At 44.6% G+C, this 24,377-nt stretch overlaps 1 protein-coding gene across 1 annotated transcript in view; it reads left to right on the top strand.

The window, feature by feature from the left end:
• ANOS1 (anosmin 1) overlaps positions 1-24,377 on the top strand; it is a 182,562-nt gene that overhangs the window by 62,534 nt on the left and 95,651 nt on the right. The gene's annotated exons all lie outside the window — the stretch shown is intronic.

Here is a 24,377-nt window from a genome sequence, read left to right as displayed (position 1 = left end):
ATTTTATTAGGAACTCCTCAGGCTTAGAGCTTCATGCTCCTCATTTGACCTATCTATGTCTTTAAGACCTTAAGAAGAAGTACATGAGGCCCCACCAGCACTCAGTGAGTAACATTTATCTCAAGGCATGATTTTGTGAACTTGTCGATTTTATAAGTCTGATTTTACTGGATCCCAGAAATGCTAACATAACAAAACAAAGTAGCATTTTTTTCCTATGTCTTTTTTTTTTTTTTTTAAGATTTATTTATTCATTAGAGACATAGAGAGAGAGAGAGAGAGGCAAAGACAGGCAGAGGGAGAAGCAGGCTCCATGCAGGGAGCCTGATGTGGGACTTGATCCCGGGTCTCCAGGATCCCGGGCTGGGCTGAAGGCAGCGCTAAACCGCTGAGCCACCGGGGCTGCCCTCCTGTGTCTTTTTTTTTTTTTTTTTAAGGTTTTTGCTTCTTTATTCATGAGAGACACAGAGAGAGGCAGGGACACAGGCAGAGGGAGAAGCAGGCTCCCTGTGGGGAGTATGATGTGGAACTTGATCCCAGGACCCCAATGACCTGAACCAAAGGCAGACACTCAACCACGGAGATGACTCAACCACGGAGTCACCCAGGTATCTCATTTTTTTCCTTTCCTAAACAAACAAAAATTAACAAGAGAGTAACTTTTTATGAAACACAAACTTGGTTGAGACTTTGAGGACGTGCTTTTGGAACCCTTACAACAGAGTTGTGCATTGATTCTGTGTCTCGATTTTCTGCCACATAGAAGTGAAGGGGCCCTACACATTCTTCCTGTGTTTAAAAAAAAAAAAAAAATCCAGACCATGAGTTTCTTGTTAGAAAGTAGAGAGATGAGCCAAACGGTCCTTACATTTGGCTTGTGGGGCCCTTCTTGGAAGCTTGTGAAGTTTCCTTTCCTGCTGGCGTTTGGAACTTGAAGAGAAGCTCAGCATAGAAGCTAGTTGACACCTTGGGCTGAGAGACAGCAAGGCAAATCTGGAAGGAAGAACGTGGTGTGGGTGGGAAGTTGCTCCTTGTTGAGGCCCACCTGCCCGGAAAGTGTCAACTCATTACAACCCCCTCAGCTCTCTCTGTACCCCTGCTGCCAGCTTCTGCACACATCTGCACATTTGGCCCGTCCATCTCCTTGCACGGTGAGTCCACTCAGCCTGCGACGTGAGTGGAGCATTGATTCTGTAGCCATTTGGAGAAACTTACCTGATGCCATCCTTTAAAAATACAAGTTAACTTTCTTTTACTTTTTAAGGCAGAATGGGACTCACTACCCATTTATTAAAAGTTTCACAATCCCGGTGTGGAGGACAGTTTGGCAGGAGAGGTTGCCGTGTGCGGAGTCCTTCCGAGCAACCTTGTTGCCCGTGTCATCCTGGGTCCCGGGGGCTCACATATCAGCAGGCCTTCCTGAGCCCTTGAAACAACCACGGTACTGTTTTTGACAGCATTTGGAAAACCTCTTCAGCTCTGCCTGACAGAGACTCTCCTTTTGCATGAAGCTTGTAATAATGGTGAACAGAAATGGGTAAAACTGCCAAGTTTCATTGTTCTGGACGTTTTTGAAGCGTCATCCTGTTGTATGAAAGCCCTTGTCGCTCTGTGGAAAAGAACAACAAAACATCACTCCTCATGACACCAATGAATAGAGAACAGAGCCAAATTTGGTGTTACATGCCACTTTAAAAAATACATTAGATTAGTGGGAGTTAACTACGCACAAAGCTTTGAGTAGGGTATACCGAATTCTCGCCAAAAAGATGGATTGATGGTGGGACAGTAACAATTTTAAAACATGGGTTTTATCTTAAAACTGGGTTACCACACCTTTATAGTTTTAAGTTAAAAGACATCTAAAGGGGCACTTAGGTGGCTCAGTAATTGAGCATTTGCCTTTGGCTCAGATCGTGATCTCGGGGTCCTGGGATCAAGTCCTGCATCGGGCTTCCCCATAGGGAGCCTGCTTCCCCCTTTGCCTATGTCTCTGCCTCTCTCTCTGTGTGTCTCTTATGAGTAAATAAATAAAATCATAAAAAAATAAATACATGTAAAATAACAAATGATTATAATGTAAGAAATAATTGCACGGTTCTGTTTTATACCATAGTATCCTTGCAGAAAGTTGAATAGTGCCCGTGATACTCATAGTAATACTGACTTGGTTGTACTACCTAGATAGCATTGTGATTTCTTTCTTGGTTCTCTTATTTTACTAGATCTTAGTTGCCCTAGGGCAACTGAAGAAAATGCCCTTTTACTCTTGTCTCCTGCTCTGTGAGATCATCTACCGTCTAATTGATTAGTTTTGCTGTTACCACCAGGATATCACTGGTGTAGAGGGTGAAGACCCCAGTTGATGAATTAACAGATTTGCAGATCCCTTCCTTGGCCAGTGAAGTGGGGAGGGTGTCTCAGTCTCAATTCTTCATCCAGGGGACAGGAGATAAGCCCCTCTGCCCACTGCTCCTGGCTCTCTGAAATGTAGCGGAGCTTGTTAGCAATGAATGACTCATGCTGGGAGCAAATGCACCCCTGGCCCCGACAGAGATTATAACACTGACCTCCGGTCACTTGACAAGAGAACTCTGTGGCGTGGCTCGACTTCCCACTGCTTCAAGCCAAGCCTAAATAGACTGTTCACGGAGAACTGGGCTGACAGATTAGGAATTTATATGCACAGATAGGGGCACGAGCAGCAGGATGTCTTCCCTGTAAGGCTCTCCAGGCAGTTTAGATGCAGTGACCATTGAGAACTGACATTTTCCTAGTATAAAAGTAGGTCTGTAAACTCTCATGCGTGACGGGGTGGGCTCAAGATTTAATTCTTTCTAATGTCAGGGCAGCCTTGTGAAGTAAACAGGGCTGTGGTGTGTGTGTGTGTGTGTGTGTGTGTGTGTGTGTGTAGCCATCTATGTCTGTGACTTCTCAGGGAAAGTGATTTTTGAATGTGATTTAAGAAAACTGATTTCTCTCACTGAATTTTTTTGTGAATGGTATTCTGTATACACAGTATTTATACGCAAAATATGTAGCATCACAATACAAAATAAAATGAATATTGCTTTATTTGACAAAAGGTTGGTTTTTAGCAAGTATGGAGAAGTATTTCCTAAGACATACAACATACGTGACTCATGATGAGTTTGGACATTTGGTCGAGTTTACATTCCTGCTCAGCACTTCAGCACTGAGGCTTCAGAATGATGTTCTCTCTCTCTCCTCTCTCTCTCTCTCTCTCTCTCTCTCTCTCTCTCTCTCTCTCACTCAACCAGCAGGAAATTACTATGCAGAAGACTAATTTAGCACTGTGTCCCTCAGCAACAAGCAGAAAGGAAATGTAATTTGCACCTTTCTACAAATACCCTGTTATCTGATTTGCACATGTCTTGACCCACTTTTCTGGAAAAATATATTTGAAGTTGAATATTTAAATAAAGAAAATTTGTTTCGTAGAGATGAAAACATCTTTCTTAAAAGTAAATCATTTGACTTCTTATAAATACCTCATGGGATGAAATGGCAACGGTAGTGACAACCTTATATTTCACCTCTCTCTTCTGGAAGTGAGGTTCTCTCATAGTAGAACAGGTACCTTGATTATTATGTAATGAATGACAAATATTATGAGAAGGACTTTTCCTCTACCAGTGATGAAATGAATGAGGAGATGGTATATAGTAAATGAATGAATTCCAATGTCCTATTTCTCATGCTTACTTTGAAAAAATTAATTCATTTATTCATTGATTTATTTAAAATATTCATTTTCAACCTCTTATGTACTGTACCCTTTTTTTAAAAAAGATTTTGTTTATGTATTAGAGACAGAGCATGAGCAGGAGGAGGGGCAGAGGGAGGAGAAGCAGACTCCCTGGTGAACAGGGAGCCTGACATGGGGCTTGATTTTAGGACCCTGGGATCATGACCTGAGCCAAAGGCAGACAGTTAACTGACTGAGCCACCCAGGTGCCCCTGTCCCATGCCCATTCTATGGAAGTTTGGCATAGAGGCATAGACTTTGTGTCCGTGGAACAGAATGGGTATTATAGACGCTGAAGGAAGAAAAAGAAAACAAGGCAGCCATTTAAAAAATGAATAGACATGCATCAAATATTTTGAAAAAAGAGTGCTATAGTAGGAAAGATAAGAGAATGATTATTTTCTGAGGATGAAATTTCTCTGAAATTTTGAAGAGTAGGCTTAAGAACTTTCTAGGCAAAGGTAATAGCATGTGCAAAGGCACTGGGGCAGGAAAGAATTCTATATCTTTAGAGAATTTTAAAAAGCTGTACCTTGGCGACTGAGACTTGGAAAATTAGGCAGGGGCCTGACCTCCACAGGATGTCAGAGGAGCAAGGATTCTATATTCTATGTGAAGGATGAAGTGTAACAGGAGAAGCCACTGAGGAGTCATAAGTAAAGGGGGTATGACATGGCACAAATTCTATTTGGGGAAGATTAACAGAGCTGAGAATGGAAATTGAGTGCATGTGTGCAAATTCAGGCAGAAACATGAGGCTATGGGGAAGGTGGGGTGAAATAAGTGGATTTGGATTTTAAATCAGGAAGAATTGGCCAGGCTTGAACAGGGGGTGTGAGGGGAGGGAAGCCTCCATATTCCAATGCCTGCGTTTCTTGGGAAGCTTGGGAGAAGCATGGATCAGTTGCTGAGGTGAAGGGGAGGAGTGGAGGAGCTTGGATTTTCCTGGTGGGGAGGAGAGCTACACCAAAATTTCCCCATGGGCATGATAAATTTCAGCCTGTGAGATAATCAGGGGGAGCTCTTAGGTAGTCAGTTGGGTAACTGGCATCTCTAGTTCAGAAACACTCAGGACTAGAGATGCAAATTTGAGTGATCCATGGTTGCATGATGTTCATGGCCACCTAGGAAAACCCTTGGGTAATGCCAGTATTTGTTGAGAGTGTAATCACTTCCCTCCTGGGTAATCTAACAAGCATTGTTGTGCTGATGAGGATTGGCATTTAGTGGAGCTTTGGCATAGGTGAGAAAGCAAGATGGTGGACAGAGTGGTGCAGCCAACTGGCAGAAGCAGAGGCTGGGGCAGCGCGGCATCCAGTTAGGACTCTTCCTCTTTGCAACCACTGTGTGGCCATAGCCACTCCCTTCATCTCCTGCCTTTTTCTTCCCCAAAATGAAGACTCTAAAAATCAAATTGTACTTTGCAGCCTCATGAAGTGTCAACCACATAGGGAAATCATGATTTAAGTACCTTTCCTAGCACGTTATAGGTGCTGTGCTGGTAGATGCTTCGTAAACTCACAGGAAGAAGGAAGCGATGAGCCCAGATGCTGGTGACTGGGGGACCATTCCTGACATTGTTTCACTCCACAGGCACTTTCACCCCCCAATTTACACACAGGATGAAAATCCTACTTTTAGGAAAGAAGTCATGGTAACATAGTTGCAGTACCTATTTCCAGGGGGCATTTCTGGATCCAGAAAAGAAATGTTTTCTGTAATCTCTTCTTTCATTGATTATCTATTTGGTAAGCTACCCTTATGTCCGGTGCATTTTTGTGAGAGATACTGAATAACATATGCAAATAGGCATTTTTACCAGTTTTGCTGGTAAAATCATTAAAATAATGGTTTCTTGTGTGTGCTTTAAAACAATTCTTTTTTTTTTTAATTTATTAATGTAATTGAGAGAGAGACAGCAGAGAGCACATGGAGGGAGAGAGAGGAGTAGATTTCCATTGAGCAGGGAACCCAATATGGGGTTCGATCCCAGGACCCAGGATCATGACCTGAGCCGAAGGCAGACACTTCACTGACTGAGCCACCCAGGTACCCCTAAAACAGTTCAATATAGAATTCTGGTTTTCTTTAGCATCTACCGTGTCACCTCAGTCTACATACCTACTTTGAGTCGACATCAGTTTCAACATAGTTTTTTTTGTACTGAATATAGGTTTCTTTTTGGAGGTGTCATCTTAAATCCAGTGCCATATGTTTGGGAATATTAGATCTTAGATCTTTTAAATTAATAGACTTATGGGTGTTGTTTTTTTTCAGTAGTTTCAGATTGACAGAAAAATTGAGCAGAAGATAGAGTGAGCTCCCATATACTCCCTTCCCCGGCACAGTGTCCCTGTCATTAACATCTTGCCTTAGTGTGGTCCAATAGTTACAAATGATGAGCCAATGTTAATACATTATTGCCTAATAAAGTCCTAGTTTACCTTACCCTTGACTCTTGGTGCTGTACATTCCATGAATTTGGACAAATGTGTAACATCATGTATCCACTGTTACGGTATCACGCACCACAGTTCCCTGCCCTAAAACCCCCTGACCTCTACCTACTTACCCTCTCTTCTTGCAAACTCCTGACAACCACTGATCTTTCTGCTGTCTCCATGAGTGGCTATGCATTTTCACCCTCATTTTGCTTTTTTCCCTTGGTTCTCTGTGTAGCTACAATGAAAGAACTTGCTGTTATACCTTTGACGGATGAGGGCACTGCCGAGTGCCCCCTCAGCTTCCCACACACAGATTCACACATCTCCAATTACTGAGAAGTGGCCTTTCCTCCACTGACCTTCAGGGAAAAGGCTGTCAGGAGACAGAGAAAAGGCACAGAAAAGCAAGGACAGGAGTGAAAAAGACAGTGCCATGTGACTTCTGACTTCTTCTGGGTCCAGAGACTTGATTTCTGAACTCCCCCCCCCCCCTCCCCGCAACTTCACTGAGATGTCATTGACATGTCACATTGTGGAAGTTTAAGTATACAGCGTGGTGATTTGATCCATAGAATATATATTGTGAAATGTTTACCACAATAAGATGAGTTAACACATAGTTACCATACTTGTGGGTGTGGTGAGGATATTTGAGTTGGGTTATCTTAGCCGCCTTCAAGTATGCAATACAACATTATTAAGTATAGTCATCATGCTGAATCCCCAGAACTCATAACTGGAAGTATGTGCCCTTGGACCACCTTTCCCCGTGTTCCCTCCACACCCCTCACCCCAGCTAGATCTTTTTTTTTTTTCTTTTCTTTTCTTTTTTTTTAAATTTTTTTAAAATTTATTTATGATAGTCACAGAGAGAGAGAGAGAGAGAGAGAGGCAGAGACATAGGCAGAGGGAGAAGCAGGCTCCATGCACCAGGAGCCCGACGTGGGATTCGATCCCGGGTCTCCAAGATCGTGCCCTGGGCCAAAGGCAGGCGCTAAACCGCTGTGCCACCCAGGGATCCCCCCCTTTTTTTTAATAAGTAGTCTCCATGCCCAGCATGGAGTCCAACGCGGGGCCTGAACTCAGAACCCTGAGATCAAGACCTGAACTGAGATCAATACTCAGATGCTTGACCAACTGAGCCACCTAGGCACCCCACCCCAGCTACCTCTTTTTAATGCCGTGATGCTCCTGCCTCAACCCAAAGGTATTGAATCAAACAATTTGGTTGTAGGCAGGACAATGGAAGGCTCCCACAAAGTTGATTCACCTTTCCCGGGTTGATGTTGTTCTAGAAGCTGACACCCTGTACTTTGGATGATATTATCAATTCTGCAACTATGGACAGAGTGGTTCTTCTTGTTATTGTTGCTATAGCTTAATAGACCTAATGGACTCCTGGCAGTTGTAAGCACTTTGCAGGTATTAACTCACTTGGACCCTACCTATGACGATCCAGTGAAGTAGTTACTATTCTTTTCCTTGTTCTACGTAGGGGGAATTCCAAGAAAGACAGAGTCTGAACCCAGGACCCCGGCTCTGCAATCCATGCTCTGACCTTCCACCCTCCCCAGTTCCTTCATAACTCAGTCTTGCCCTTCCAATCAAGACCAGATTTGGGGGAGGGGGGGCTTCAAGAAAATGGCTGGTTCTCTCTGGTCTTTAGCAACTAAATTCCTTTAACTTGCTCCCCATCCCCCAGAAGAAACCCAGCACTTCCCTGATTATGTCCTGTGTCGGCCTGGCCTCATACTGCAATAACATGGACAAGGGTGGTGACCTCTGCTCCCATCAACTCTTAACTTCCTGCTTGACGTGTGAGCCCTGTCCTGCAGTCCCACTCATTCTCCAGAACTCTCATTTTCTATTTGAAAAGTGAAATGATTGGATGAGAAGCTCTCCTGAGGTTTTCTAGAAGATGAAGGATGACATTCTAAAACTTCCATGACATTATAGAGGAGTTTCAGTAGTGCGGTACTGAGGAGGCTTGATTCTCTTGTAAAGTAAGTGTGAACTCATTTTTCTCCTCACTGTGGGCTTGAGTTTTATTCACTATGTGCCAGAATTTTAAGGGTCAGTTTCAGCAATGCTAAGCACAGGATGGCATGGGGCTGGGTGAAAGAGTGTGGACACAGTTTATAATTTCCCAAGCACACAAAAGTTCTGTGCTATTCAGCCCAAGGGCATTGGTGATGGTTGGGATTTCTGTTCTTTGTACGAGTCCAGTTGGCCTAGAGTAGGATGTATTTTGCCCCAGATGGCTCCTGCTCTTGGCACCCGGCGTGTTTGTTTGGGGTGGGGAGCGCGAGGGTGGTTTGCTGGCATGAGGTGATCCTGTCAGCTGTTGGGCATCTCTGGACCTCATCCCAGGGCATATAAGGTGAATTGAGTGGGGTGAGAGTTGAATTTTCCAGATATCAAGAAGTCTGGAGACTGCCCTGAAAGGGCACTTACCACAAGTGATGAAAATCTCCGTGTTCTGGAGACATACCATCATTTCATTCAGTACGAAACCAGTTTTTCCTCTTTTGCTTCTTGGACATTGGAGAATACTGAGTGTTTCCTCTTAAGGATCTTACCATGTCGTAGATACTATGTTCCACATTTGGAATATAGAGATTCAGCCTTCCTAAATTACGCTGTTGCCAACTGTAATGATGCAACAAGACGCTTAAAGTTAAAAATTGAAAAATTTTTGACTCCCGTGCGTGAGAGAGAGAGAGAGAGAGAGAGAGATTAACAGAATTTCCCCTTGGGTCATAGTAGAAGCATTATTTAATTTTTTATCAAAACATGTATGATACAGGCAAATATCACCTAATACTGGTAAGTTTGAGAGTCACTGAAAAATGAACATTCCCAACCCTTTCCAAATTCCTTTACTTCCTTGCATCTACATTTTAATCTTTAAAATTTGTTAAATTTGAGGGCACCTGGGTGGAGCATATGACTCTTGATCTTGGGATCTTGAGTTTGAGCCCTACATTGGGTGTAGAGATGACTTAAGATATTTTTTTAAAAATAAAATTTGTTAAATATGAACAAATAGTGCTAAGTATGTCTTAGAGTGTACAATGAGTTTGAAATTTTGGATCTTTTTGTTTGTGCTTTCCTGTCTGACTGCTTTCCCTCCTTCCCTCCTTCCCTCCCTTCTTTCCTTCCTTCCATTTTTCTGACTCTCTTTATGTTTCTGTCTTTCTCTGTTGTTGTCACTTTTTGTGGAATGTGTATGAGTTGGGATGAAAGGAATGTGTTTTCAGTTTTAAGGAGTATCATCAAAAGTCATCAGCTTTGCCAGAATGAGCGCAGTAAATATTGCCACAATTACCTGCTTTGATGTTTTGAAGGTCAAATTAAGTGACCATTTTCTAATACTAGTAACTCCTATAAGAGGACAATGTTTTTTAATAAACATTTACACGAATTGGGTCCCCAATATTTCAGTACCTGAAATATCTACATCCTTCTTGAGTAGGTTTAAGAAGGAGATAATTTGAAGTTTTAAACTCCCAATAGTTGGGGCACCTGGGTGGGTCAGTCAGTTAAGCATCTGCCTTCAGCTCAGGTCATGATCTTAGGCTCCCTGCTTAGCAGGGAGTCTGCTTCTCCCTCTGCCCCTAACCTTTGCTCATACATGTGCCCAATCTCTGTCTGAAATAAATGAATAAGATCTTTGAAAAAAAAAAAACTCCAGTAGTTGTCCTAATGAGTGCATAGTATAAAAAAATGCTGCTTCCATAATAAAGGCAATAAATATGCCCCTTCAAAAATACGGCTGGTTCATTCAGTGGAGTGTGTGCCTCTTGAGCTCAGGGTTGTGAATTACACCCCACACTAGGTAGACAGATTACTTAAAAATAAAATCTTAAAAAAATATGTGTACAATGGAAATAGAAAAAATGTCACCCATCATTCCACTATTCCAATATTGACATTTGGTGGCATCTCTTTTCAGTCTTCTCCTACGAATGGGGAACTGTTGTTAGGAGAACTTCTCACTGGTGCTTGAGGCTCTTGTGGAACTGAGACAGGTTCACGTGTTGGGCACTGCTCTCTGTGGGGCCAGCTCTGGGAACCAGCATGGTTCTTCTGCATTTGTGAATCTGTACTCTGGTTTAAGGAAGAGCTTTATCGTCATGCTCATGTTTGTAGTATCAGTGTGGACTCCTGGATTCTTAACTTTATAGAGAACAGGAAAATGGGAAGAAGAACAGATTTCAGTCTGTACTGTTACAACAGTGGGGAAAGAGCCCTCAGCATACAACGAGGCTCAACACCAAATCCAGTGAGGGTGAGTGGGGGTGTGTAGCCAAAGAGGAGGAGGGGGGTCAGTGGAAGCAGAATGACTAAGAGCAAACACCAGCCCTGAAGGGCGTTCCTGGCTACACCCACTTGACAGGATTCTTGCTGAAGGCTGGCCGGGGACTGGACGTCACCTGGGGGAGGCTGGGGACAAGGAATTGGATCAGATATTAAAGGTGACCAGATGGCCTGGATGAGGGGTCTGCTAAATGGATTCAGCTGGATTCTTGCTAAAACAGGGCTCTTGAGAACAGGCCCCAGGATGAGCCAAGGTCAGAAAAGAGCTCAGAGGAGACTGGCTACAGTTTGGTCCAGGAGAGAGTCTTGGTTCACCTCACTGCACTGCCATCCATCGCCGCATTATCACCTTCAGTTTGTCACTACCATGGCCAGCGACAGCCTCTTCAGCCACACTCTGGTGTCCTTTGGACTCATGCTTGTTAAGTTTTGAGCCCTTATGAAATTTCTGGCACAGCAGGATGTTGCTGGCTCATCGTATTGCTTTGCCCCACACATACGAGTGGGCATCCCTCCAACGGGCCCAGGGAACATGCCCCTCTTCGGTTCATGTTGTTGCCAGTGTGGTGTCTACAAGAAAGTGCAGTGTGAGACAACATGTCTAAAAATACTTGCCTGTGTGGTCCTGTGAAAATGTGTCCCCAACATGATAGAAGTCGAGTTCCACACAAAGGTAGATGGGGCTGGAGAACAGGATGTGAACAAGTCTATGAGAGCAGCAGAGATGGAGGCCAGCACCTCCTTTCCCTGTGGTCCTCAGGACCTGATGAGAACTTACCGTTCAGGAGAGCTTCTCCAGACACACCATGAGGTGCCTCTGGCGGCAGCGGGCTTTCTGCTCAGCTTACACCCTAATTGGTTTTGAGGTTGTAAATTAAGGTAATTTGGGTAAAGTGACTCTGTTTATAAATGAAGCCCAATTGAAAAGGTAAATGGGCATGTGTGTGTGCATGCACACGGGTTTAATATCTGGTGGCTACAGTTTCTGTATTGTCTTGGAGATTACTAATAACTATTTTTAAAAAATCACAGCAAAAACAAAATTTTTTAAAATAAATAAATCACAGCAGAATGTTTGCTGGGAAAGTGCCCCACAAATCCCATCGTGGGTGCAGAAATACCTGGTAATGATGTAGGTGTTCTTCCCCAAACCAGAGCTCTGTTTTACTTGTTTCCTGAGTCATGTCTCTCTGTGCTCAATGGTCTCACATCCCCATATTTCCCATATGAAATTGGAACTCTGAGTCATGCTAGTTTATGGCCATATAGTTATGCAAATATTGATAGATTTAAATGCTTTATACACATACATGCACATTGCCAATTGCAGGGGGAAGAGTCCCAAGTTAAATAATCCATCATACAAAATCAGTAATGTGGATACCAAAGTTTGAACAATGCAAGTATTTAAAAAAATTTCCCACAATACTTTGCATCAGGAATTAGGATACTACATTTATTTTTTAACAAAAGAGAACCCCTCACTTAAAGATTATAATAGGGCCTGGTGCAAAACGAGAATGAAGGCACTTTTAAAAATGAAGAACTCCAAGATGATGCAGGCCAAGCATGAAACCACGGGTGGTGTCTCCCAAACACAGAGCCCTGTGTTGACTGCAGAGATTCTACACTCATGAAGCCAGCCCTGCCTAAAATATTGACTGGCTATTTACAGAAAAAATCCTGTGATCCCAGCTTTACCTGCAGAGCTGAGAGTGGGGTCTTGAGCTTTGGGGACCTCTGCTCGCCCTAGAAACACAGATGCGTCTGCCTTGAACATAATCAAAAGCTACTGGTACACAAGGTTTGTATGATTCACAGAGAACCAGGATTGGGTTGGCTCTTCTTTCTTGTTTGCCTTCATTGATTTTTTTCTTAGCTCAGCATGCCCTGTACGTTGCCTTCCATCTGCTCCATTTCTGATTACTGCTTTCAACTGTCCCGTACCTTTCTGAGACCATCTTTTCTTTTTCTGATGCGTGGTGCCGTGGAAAGTGAATGTCCTTGCCCACCAGCTGCAGAGGGCAGGTCAAAGCATGGATGAATCTTGTTTGTCCTGCTCTCTGAGCAGTGCTGCTGATGGTGATGGTGGCCAGTTGTGTCCGAGACTGAGCCATCCCCTGCGGTCGGGATACCTGGACACGTGGGGGGCACGGGGACCATGGCTCTTTATTATTTTCACTATGTCCGCAAGGCACTCCTGGTCTGTGCCAGCTTTTCATCTTACGGTCATGTTGTTGAAAACCGACCTCTGTGCTTCAGAGCCAAAATGTAATGCGAAGACAGAGTTTGGGATAAAGAAGAACAATAGCTTTATTGCTTTGCCGGGCAAAGGAGGCTGCAGCAGGCCATGGCCTTCAGCAAACTGCAAGGCTTTTTGGAGGAAGGGGCTGAGGATTTTACAGGGAAATACAGGATCTAGCTGATTTCAACAGGAATTGTGTGTGTGTTGCCAGCCTCTTTCATCCTGTTTTCAGGGTGGTACCGGGTTCTTGAAACAAAAGACTAAGAAGGAGGACAGGAGGTTTGTGGAAGAGGAAAAAAAAGGTTACGTTAAGATTTTAAATGATCTCTATACCCAGTGTGGAGCTCCAACTTGAAACCCCGAGATCAAGACTTGCACACTCCTGGAGGCGCCTGGGTGGCTCAGTTGGTGAAGGGTCTGCCTTCAGCTCAGGTCATGATCTCAGGGTATGGGATCAAGCCCCATATCGGGCTCCCTGCTCAGTGCGGAGTCTGCTTCTCCCTCTGCCTCTGTGTGCAGTGTCTTTCTCTCTCTGAACTAAATACAGTCTTCAAACAAACAAAAAAAGGATTGTATACTCTACCGACAGAGCCAGCCAGACGCCCCTAAGAGACTACTTTAAAATCAAGTTTTGCTGAAGCATTAGTGGAGCCATTTTTACTTTTGTTCAGTCTTATGCTTTTTAAGTGGTTTCACTCAGAGCTAATCCTTGATTAAAATCAAATAAGTAATAGAGGGACACCTGGGTAGCTCAGCAGTTGGTCATCTGCTTTTAGCTCAGGGCGTGATCCTGGGGTCCTGAGATCGAGTCTCACATTGGGCTCCCCACAGGAGCCTCTGTGTGTCTCTCATGAATAAATAAATAAAATCTTTAAAAAAGTAATAGAAATCCCAAAAGTCTACTGTTTTGCCTGAATTATGCCGTCCCTCTGGTTTATATGTTGAAACCTTAACCCCCAGCACCTCAGCATGTGACTGTTTGGACTCAGGGTCACTTAAGGGGTAACTGAGGTGGAATCAGGTCATTAGGATGAGCCCTGATCCCATAGGACTGGGGTCCTTATAAGAAGAGGAGGTGAGGACAGACACAGAGAGGGACGACTGCATGAGGACATAGGGCAGAGACAGTGTCTACCCCCTAAGGATGGAGGCCTGGAATAAGTCCTTCCCCCTTGGACCTTGGGAGGAACCAGCCCCTGATCGGGCACTTTCAGCCTCCGGAACTGAGACAAAGTACATTTCTGATGTTGAAGCTGTCCAGTCTGTGGCTCTTTGTCATGGAAGCCCTAGGAAATGACATAGCTATCTAGTTCTGTACAGTTTCTCACCTGGCTGGTCTGTACACTGCTATAATCTGTCACAAATTCCTTAAGGATTAATTTGTGGGGTGCCTGGGTAGTGCAGTCAGTTAAGTGTCCAACCCTTGATGTTGGCTCTGGTCGTGATCTCAGAGTTGTGAGATCTGGCCCCATGTTGGATTCCACACTCAGTGCAGGGTCTGCTTGAGACTCTCCCTCTCCTGCTGCCTCTCCTGCTCGTTCTCTCTCTCTCTTTTTCTCTCTCTCAAATAAAAACATAAATCTTTATTTATTTATTTATTTATTTATTTATTTATTTTTAGATTTGATTTATTTTTTCATGAGAGAGACACAGAGAGAGGCAGAGACATAGGCAGAGGGAGAAAGAGGCTCCCCCTGGGGAGCCTGATGCAGGACTCGATCCCAGGACCCTGGGAACACGACCTGAGCCAAAGGCAGCTGTTCAACCACTGAGCCACCCAGGCGTCCCAAAAAAGAAATATTTTTAAAAAAGAATAAAAATGCTTTTAAATTGCACTACAGCATATTTCTTGTCTCTTCTGTGTACCCTTCAGCTTCCTGAACTGCCCTGGCACGTGTTACTCTCTGGGCCATTTGAGTGGTTATGATGTATGTATACTGAAGGCCTCCAATTTTAGAGACACTCTCCACCTCTGCTACATCGTGTATACCCATGGAGTCGAAGCACAATTTGTGTACAAGATTGGAATAAAAAAAAAAAAAGATTGGAATACAGTGGTGGGTTGAGATATATACGGGTCACTGTTTTCTACAGCATTCTGGTGCATCACCATTTTACCCGCAAAACCAAAGTGGAGGACGCAGACATCTCCTGGTGTCATGTTAGGGCTTGTGAAGATGTTCCCCAGACTGACTCCTTCAAGGAGATTGGGTCGTGTCCACATCATCCCGTTTGCTGGGTTTGTTGGGGTCCCGTCTCAAACGAGAATGCTCCTGAGAACAAGTATTTTTTTTTTTAATTTATTTATGATAGTCACACAGAGAGAGAGAGAGAGAGAGGCAGAAACATAGGCAGAGGGAGAAGCAGGTTCCATGTACCGGGAGCCCGACGTGGGATTCGATCCCGGGTCTCCAGGATCACGCCCTGGGCCAAAGGCAGGCGCTAAACCACTGCGCCACCCAGGGATCCCTGAGAACAAGTATTAAATCAGTTCATACGTTCCTGGAAGAAGTCCCTTCACCCGTCCAACCGATATTCATTGAACTATTACTGAATATCTTAGGCTCTGGGGATACACCAGACAACCTTTAAGCAGTGCCCAATCTTATGGTGTAAAACAGACAAGAAAGAGGAAATTAAAACAGAACCCGAAAATTGCCAAGAGTAAATGGACAAGGCAAATAATGGAAGCACCCAGGACCCTGGGACGGCATTGGCACTGACGCCCAAGGATGAGTTAGCTCGTTCAAGCAGCCGGAGGGCGAGGGCTTTGCCAGCATCCAGGACGGTGGGCAGCGTGTCACAAGAAAGCAGAACGGCCCAGGACACCTTTGAGACATTAGAGCTAACAACACAGTCCTCATGAGTTCCCAGTATTTTCAAGGTGTGTGACACCAACTGCACATTCGAAGGTGGTAGCCCAGCGTGGCTGGAGCGTGCAGCTGCCCGAGGTGGTGAGTATCTGGAGCAGGGCCCCCTCGCACAGGGCTCTGTGAACCGCTGAGTCCAAACTTCGTGGTGGGCAGGTCCGTCCCAGGCGTGAAGGTGCTGGCTTCCGTGGGCAGAGTAGCTGCGAAGAGTGAGTCGGGAAGCCGGGTATTGAGGTCCAGGGTGCTCGCAGCCACCCAGGTGGGACAGCATAGCGGCCTGCATGAGGAAGTGGCCCAACAGACAGAAATGGATGGATCCAGAGCCTGTTCCAAAGGTTTAGGGCCATCAAGGTTCTTAGCATCTGGGTGAACAGGGTATGACCCACTGTTCTGAAAGGTAGTAAAGAGAGCTGGATGCCTTCAGAATCGTTGCGCAGGACTGGGGGGCATCACTTTGTCCCCCATATACTGATGGGGAAAGGGCAGAGAAAGGCTGCACGTGGCGTTTTGGCAAGCCATTCTGTCTCCCCGGCCACTGATGTTGGCCGGTGCTACTGGATCCCCGCCACAGAGGAGGCAGCAGTAGGCTTGCTCTGGACCATGAAGGCTTTCCCCCCAGGCTGAGCATTTGTGGGGATGCAACACGATGTCCCGTGAGGTGCTGCAAATCTGCAAGCAGGGGCTGGGGTGGATGCGGCAGGCAGAAACCCGGGAGGCCTCTCTCAATTTTCTGATGCCTTAATTCTCTTCCCTTCACCTCGTCCCGACATTCATCAAGTGCTGGTCCTGGCGAGGCAGGTGCTGGCACCTCTGCTAACGGAGTGGGGTATTGATTCTGGGGTTCTGAGGCCGGGAGGGTCAGCGTCACAGCTCCGCTTATTCCGCTGGTGTTCCTGGTGTTGGACTGGATGACATCCCCTGAGATCAAGCATCTTTTCTACTTTATCGTAGCCCGTGAACTGCCTACAAGAGAGGAACTTGCTTTCTAAGGGCCAGAGCCCTGTTCTGCTGATGGTATTGAAAGTGCTTTATGAGATAAAAAGAAAACAATTTTGAGGTCTGAGACTTTCCAGAGGTCAGAATTCTGCTAATGATTTCCGTTCATTTTAATAAACATTTGATGAGTACCCGCTGCCTTCTCAGTTCCAGATTTCTGCTGTACTGTGGGGAGGAGGTGATGAATTAGACCAGGGCTTGGCACATTCTTTCTCAAAAGAACCGGCTAACAAGGATTTGGGACTTTTGTGGGATGTAGTGACTTGCGCTGCTGCTCGGCTTGCTTACTGATAGCCTTCAAGCTGCTGTAGACAATGTGGAAACGAACGGCTCTGTGTGCCAGTAAAGTCTTGTTTTTGCTGCTGATGCTTGATTGTTAGGTAGTTGTCACACAGTACAGAAATTATTCTTCTTTTGATTTTTTTTTTCAACCACTTTTAAAGGAACCCCTATGGTTTGATTGCGGGCAGTACAAGAACAGGTGTCAGGCTGGTTTGGCCTCCAGTGACCTTAGTTTGCCAGACTCTGAATGACACACACAGCCCCTGATTTTAAGAAGCTTATGGGCTATTCTAGAGGGATAAATAGATGGGTAAGTCATGTCGCCACCTGTGAAGTGAGAGTGGTAGTCATGGGACAGAGATCACAAAACAGGCCTCGGGCTGTTTGCTAGTGAACATATGTGCAAGGTTTAATTCCTAAAAATCGGCTCCAGTTCCTACACTTGACGAATTCAGTGGAGATAAAAGCAAGAATCAGGGAATGCAATATCTTGTTTATTTGCTAAAAAAGGACTTTTTTGTGTTCCCATCCTGGCAAGTTCTTAGCAAAAGATCAGAAGTACTTTTTGTTGCTGAGATGAATATCTCTTCGGATAAATGGAATAAAAATAGACCTCTAACAAGACCACAGTTTGTTTATTTTTTATGGTGTTATATTTCCTACGAGTATAGCACAGATTTATTTTGAGGAGGAAAGGGGGTTGTGTTTAATTTCACTGAATGCCTTTTGATAATAAATATGGTTTGTGAATACTGAACCAGTCAGCGAAGCAGACCAAGGGAAGACAAGACACGGGGTCCGGCTCCAAGGACCAGGGGTATGGGCTGGGTGGCAGGGGTATGAGCTCCGGCTGAGGCTGTAAGGCTTGGAGTTGCAAGTTAGGTTAGAGACACGGTCTGAGGCTGAAGCTGAAGTGTAAAGCCATGAATTTCATCCCATTCAGGATCAGTACCAAAAGATTTAGCTGGAAGATTCCCTGAGGGCTACAGCCATGTCTATTTTGGTCACCACTGAATCCTTAGCACCTGGCACCATGCTTGTCACTCAGTAAAATTCAGCTGGAAACCGAAGACGTTGGTCTCATGTTTACAGCCATGTGTCATGCCAGCTCATTCTCTACCAGTGCACTGAATATTTATTGCATACCTCCTGGGTGCCAAAGCTGTTATGGGCTCCGGCGATACCAAAATGAAAAAGTAGACATGTTCCAGGTCCTCATGGAGCTACCTTCTAGTGCAGGCAATGCATAAAAAACACAAGAATCAAGTTTAAATATGGTGGTTGGTGTAAAGAGCCACGGAAAAAAACTAAGCCAGGTAAGAGGGGGTGGGATGGAGTTGGGAAAAAAAGAGTTCCTTCTGCAAAAGACAGCTACTAAAGGTCCTGCATACTTGCACATGTAGCAGTGATGTGGAGGGAATGAGGGAGACAGTGTGGGTATGTTGGGAAGCATTTTGAAGGTGGTGCCAACATGACCTGCCACTTTACTTCCTGGGGTGGGCAATAAGAATTCATGTGAGCACTTCCTTTCAATCCAGGAGAGCATCTAAGCATCATGTACACCTGTTCATGGATGGCCATCAGCTTAGCTCTGTTTCTCCTGTCTTCCACCTCAAAATCACTGAACTTACAACAGGAACAATGAAGAGATAAAGTCATGAGAAAAATGAGCGTGAAAGAAACAAAATAGTGTGAATTATACCAGTGTTCTAAATGCGATGGAGACTGGCTGAATCCAGTTGGGCAAAGGACTGATTATGCACTCACAGTTTGGAGGACCTTTTAGAATTGAGGGTGTTGACTTTGCTTTGGTGAGATGCTACCCTTTAGTGAAACATGCCATGAGAAAGAGCCTTATGAGCATCTCAACATTGCTACTATGAAGACACTCTTGAATCCATTCCATTTTAGAATGTGGTTTTTCTGAACTTCAGAAGAAAAATTCTTTTTAGTATTTTTTTAAAGATTTTATTTATTTGAAAAAGAGAGAGAGAGAGACCACAAGCAGCGGGGGAGTGGCAGAGGGAGCCAGACTTCCCATTGACCTGGATCCCAGGACCCTGGAATTATGATCTGAGTCAAAGACATACACTTAGTATTTGTGCCAGGAAGAGTTGTTTCCCCAGACTACTTCCTTGCGTTCAACTTATGTGTGCTTGAGTGGTGCAGACTGATCAAGTTCTTTTTCTGCTGGGTAGTAGAAAGCTCAGTGCAGTATTCATGGCCTCCGTTCAATGAATGGTAAAGCCCCTGGAGAGTATAATTTTGTATCAGGCACTTTATTGGTTTTTCTTATTTCTTTTCATTAACTTCCAGGTTAGGTTTTTTTTTTTTTTTTTATAATTATGTGTGTCACTGTAGATCATTCCTACAGATGTAAGCCAAAGACTAAATGTACACCAGGCTAGAGCCAATGACCTCCCATTCTCTTGAGCTGCTGTCCAAAGGGCATGTCCAATGGGGAAATTTCACCCTGAGACGGGACCTCTGATCCCTGTGATCACTAATTTTGGTGGAAACTGTAGGAATAGAAATGGAACACCAGCAAACCTACTAGTTAGATGGGAGTTTGCTTCACGTAGATACGATAGCGGTCTGCCTAGTTTTGTATGCACGACTTCCCACCTGTGAGTATTTTATTGCGTGACCTTGTGGAAGCCAGTAGAGAAACCTCAATTTGGGAGATTGTTTTCTTGATTTAATACCATTTTAAATGGTTTTTAGGGCACCCGCTCGAGAATTCCATAAAGCAGAGACCCGTCCCTCACACACACTCCTGTTCTAAATCAGGCAAAAACGACGAATTTGATGATACTCGGCTGCCCATTAGCTGAGAATATTGCTCTGAAATAGAGCTTGTCTTTAATTTTCCTCAAATAATGTTTTCCTCATTGATGAGGTGGTGGTTCCATTACTTCGCCACTCTCTGGCTAATTTTATTTAACATTTTCTACCCAGTTCTTCAGGGCTTTAACATATTCTGTTCTCCTTTTCATGCACCCGGTGGTATTGGAGAGTCCTGGGAGGCTATTTGCATTGGTTTTAAGAGAGAGGGCATGGGAAGGCCGTCTGCTTTTGATGAGGGAACGTGTTTTGCGGCCCGAGAGGTGCAGGGCCGCCGAGCAGCATCTCTGAGCTCCCGGGCTGCTGGGACGGAGCCTTGCTTTCTGCTGCTCGGCTGCCCGGGTTCCCAGGGTCTCCCGCGCGCCCCATTCCTTCCCAGTATCTCTCTAGTCTGCAGACACTGTGTGCTTTCTTTCAGGTGTCACTGCGGATCAAAGCCACCCAAAGGACATTTGCATGAGAATCTGTAGAATGATTAATTAGCAATGGGCATTAGTAATTTTTCTTTAAGGCTTTGAAATGTCTTTCATTGATAAACTAGTTCTGTTAAGCCTTGACTCCTTTTCAAATGGTTTTCACCCAGTATTCCTTCTGTGACTACAAATTGGATTTCTCCCCCGTCTACACCTCTCCTATTACTTTGATTCTGCAGCATGCTTACCAGCGGTTAAAAGGACAGCCTCCTGAGGGTGATACCGTTATCGGCCTGTTTTACGGGAGTGTATCTTCGAGCCTCTCTCTCTCTCTCTCTTTTTTTTAAATCATTCCTACAGTTGTTCTATTTGCCCCATCTTGTAGCTCTAAATTCTGACCATGCTCTTCCCTTAGATGCAAATAGACTATGATTTGGCACCGTCTGATTCTCACTTGCCTTTTCTTGATTGTCCGAAAAGCCTTTTGGGGTGTGCTCATAAAGGGCACATGGGAAGTACATCAGTGGACACTGTCTCAGCAGGCTGTGAGGCAGCAACGTTAGCAGAACGCGGGGTTCTGTGGCCACCTGCCCCTGCCTGCAGAACTCCCAGGGCAGCCCCGCACACCTGGAGCCTCTGCACAAGGCCATCGCACTGCCTCTGGAGCAGTGGCAGCTTCCCCAGGCAGCTGTCCTGGGCAGCAGGTAAACCTAACAGTGGCCAAGCCTGGGCAACAGTAAAGCCTTTGCCAATATGTGACTGAGGTGTGTAGAACGAAAACTTATGTGATTAAGAGAAATGAATAAAAATGTTAAGTTTGCCAATTTCATACGTGAATGCATTGCGAGGACATCCGTCTGGGCCTTGGGGGGCTTCACACAGACGGAGGAGCCCTGAATTTTCAGTGTGATCAGCTCCCTGGGAAATCTGCTTCGGCCCCTGTGGGAGAACCCTCTGTGGCCTGCTGCCCCGAGAGGAGCTGCCCTGCAAGTGGTGGAGCTTGTGGCAGCACCGTATTGTCCTGGCAACACTGAAGGTGACCGACCATTCCCGTTTGTGAGAATTTTAAATTGTGGTACTTGGTCTTGTGAAGACCGAGGGTGATGGAACGTAATCCTGCGCGAACCCGTGAGTACCTCCTCCTCATGCCCAGTCTCCCTCCGGTCACCTCGGTGAACAAAGACAAAGGCTTGGCCTCGTGGGTACAGGAGAAGAGGCCAGGAGGACTCTGGCAAAAGCTGAGGAGGAGGAGGAGGAAGAGGAGGAGGAGGAGGAGGGAATCTGTGGCAGGTGTGTTCTCTGTGCGTCAGGAAGGCACCGCCACGCGGGTGAACGCGTGGGACCCACAGAGGCTGGTGGTGCGGTGCTGAGACGCGTCTTCAGTCCTCCTCTTGTCACAAACAAGACGTGTTGCCTTGAGTTCATCGCATACGGCGACTCCCTGGGCCACGGAATCGTCAGCAGAAGATGGGGTTCTCTAGACTCTCCGCCCTTCTGGCTTCTCTGTGTTTTCTTTGTCTCAGCCTGGTCCCAACGATTCCGCTCACCGTTAGACATAGGCGGATGGTTCCCGTTCTGTACTTTAGGAAATGTCTTGGGATTTCAGGACAGACCCTTTGTGGATACTCCAGGTGCTGAGGGAATTAGGTGTCATTCCTGGAAGAGGAGTGGTCTAGGGCCGGGTAGCGCTTGTCCGCTGATCTCACGTCCGAAAGCTTTCTCTGTTGGAGCCAGTGTAACGGCGGGTCTGCTGACGGGTCGGACGTGTGTGTGTGTGTGTGTGTGTGTGTGTGTGTGTGTGCATTTTTATTCACTGAACCCCTAGAGTGCCTTCTTCTGTGTGGTGTCTCTTAGAATGCCGTATGTCCTCACATCTATACCATCACCTTTAGAGAAAGAAGAGATATACAAGAAATTAAGAAGGAGCTTATATACCAATGAATCTGGACTTTGTAGAGAATCATTGGAGTATTTTAAAGATAATGTTGTTACTTAATATGAGTAGAGTAACATTTTGACCAATTATGGTCACTTCATCCCTTGGTTTCATGAAGTGACCATAATTGGTCAAAATATAAAGAATATATTTAACTATTAATGAATTTTCATTCTTCACCTTGGCTTAGGTATATAGCAAACTTAAAAATTTGCTTGTTTTGAAAAGAAAATTGCCTATTTTGAATTATACTTAGACTCTAGAACTCTTGCCAAGTTACTTCTTTTGAATGTTTAGTGGATGCTTCTTTTTAGCAGGTGATCTAATTAAATTTGTTTTCTTTGTTATAAAATTATCTTTATAAAATTATTCTATTTTAATATACTACTTGGCCCACTTTAAGCATGCAAATTATTTTCCACTATGAAGGTTAATCTGAGAACCATTTTAATTGGCTCGTCTGTCAGTTTGTGACATTATTACAACCTGATGAGCTTCCCTGGGTTTCAGATGCTTTGTGGGACGTTTTGATATTTGTTCCTCAAATTAGATGGCTGAACTGAATAGGATAGGTCACAGTGTTGAAATGTGGTAAAATCAAAATGTATTTGGGTCAAAAGAGTATAAATGAGAGAATTTTGATAATGTGATAATTCATTCTTTCCTCTGTCATTCATCTTAGTGGAAGTCTTAGGTCTTTTGTCAAGGAGGTTGAACACAGTAATTCTATTTGTTGACTGCTTATAACTAACAGAGAAAGTATCTCTAAAATAACTTCTAGCTTGAAACATTCTGTTCACTAAGAAAGCTAACAGATTTGACTTTTTTGCATGAATATTCCAAAAGTCCCACAGAAATATTACTCAAAAAGCAATGTTGATTTGTGGAAATACTTTGTAAACCCTAAAGTTATTTTCAGATGTTAGTAAGAATTGTTATTGGTTTTACTTCTTTTCTTTCACCCTTTGAACTCTTACGGTGAGTTACTCCTGTTCCCACCTACTCGTAGCCTTCTGGCAGAATTTCAGTCTGGCTTCTGTTGTTGGGAAATCCATATCGTGGGGACAGGGGTTCAGATTCAGAATCAGTAGGACGGCTCTGACTGCTCTTCCCCCGGTGGTGATGGTTGTGAGCTTTTTTAGGGTCTTACCCTATCTCCCTGGTTCTTAATGGGGAGGAAGGGGAGGTTTAGCCCTCCTCCCATCCCTCTGGGGGCATTTGGCAAGTTTTGAGACCTCACTGCTCACAGGTGGGGAGGCAGATACTACTGGCATTTAGTGGGGAGAGGCTGTGAGGCTGTTGCTCACACCACGGAACACACAGGACAGCCTCCCCGAACAAAGATTTATCCAACCCCAGATGTCAGTAGTGCTGAGGCTGAGAAACCCTGCCTGTTTTGACAAGATGAATAGTGTGTTTCTTACAGTGGCCTGCTTAGATCACCTTTTGAGGTGGAACAGTTTTCTCTGCAGACGGCAGATCGTGCTACATGGGGATCAAGCCCTCAACCCTGGTCTCATTAGAGCCTGAAAATGCTGTATGAAATATTCTCTTAAAAGTATGATTCTATTTTCAAGCTTCCCTTTTTGGCAGGCAGGGGTAGACTTTACTAATAATTGCAACCTACAAAAGATAAAAAGCTTTCTTTCTATTGTAGCCAAGCATTGAAGGAAGATGGGTGTTGGTGCTTATATTTGTGTGCATACTGAGGAATAGGACATCCTTTCAACGTAGCAAAGTACCTGAGAACCCTAGCAGGATCACTGGGCCTACAAAATACACATTCCTGGGCCTGGAGATGTCTTTCTTGATTGTCCCGTGCTTATTACTGTTGTTTTCTGAACTCACCAGCATTTCCTTTGCTCACTCTTTTTAACAACAACAACAACAACAAAATAGAATCTGTGATAGACGTGGTCATTTTGCTCTTCTTTCCCAGGAGAAGATTCTCCTAAGGCTTAAATGCTGTAGATACAGCTAGAGATATTCTTGCCTCTTTCGAAAAAGTAAATTATGGAGGCCTATTTTCCAGAATCAGAGGCCACCTGTATGTCTCTGTGCAGCCTTCGAGTCCCAACCCTCAATCTTACTGTATAAGAAGAAGAAACTTACATAAGACTTACACGTGACAGGTAGACCCAAATTTCTGGATTTACAAAGAGTTTGAGCTTATGTCTCTTTACTTACAAGTGAAAGATAAGATGGATTGCAAGACAAATGGGAAAAACAAAAGAGCTTAAGGACAAGATATTTAGAAG

Source organism: Vulpes vulpes, chromosome X (genome assembly GCF_048418805.1).
Source record: "Vulpes vulpes isolate BD-2025 chromosome X, VulVul3, whole genome shotgun sequence".
NCBI classification, from domain to species: Eukaryota; Metazoa; Chordata; class Mammalia; order Carnivora; family Canidae; genus Vulpes; species Vulpes vulpes.
This window is presented reverse-complemented; position numbering and strand designations above follow the sequence as displayed.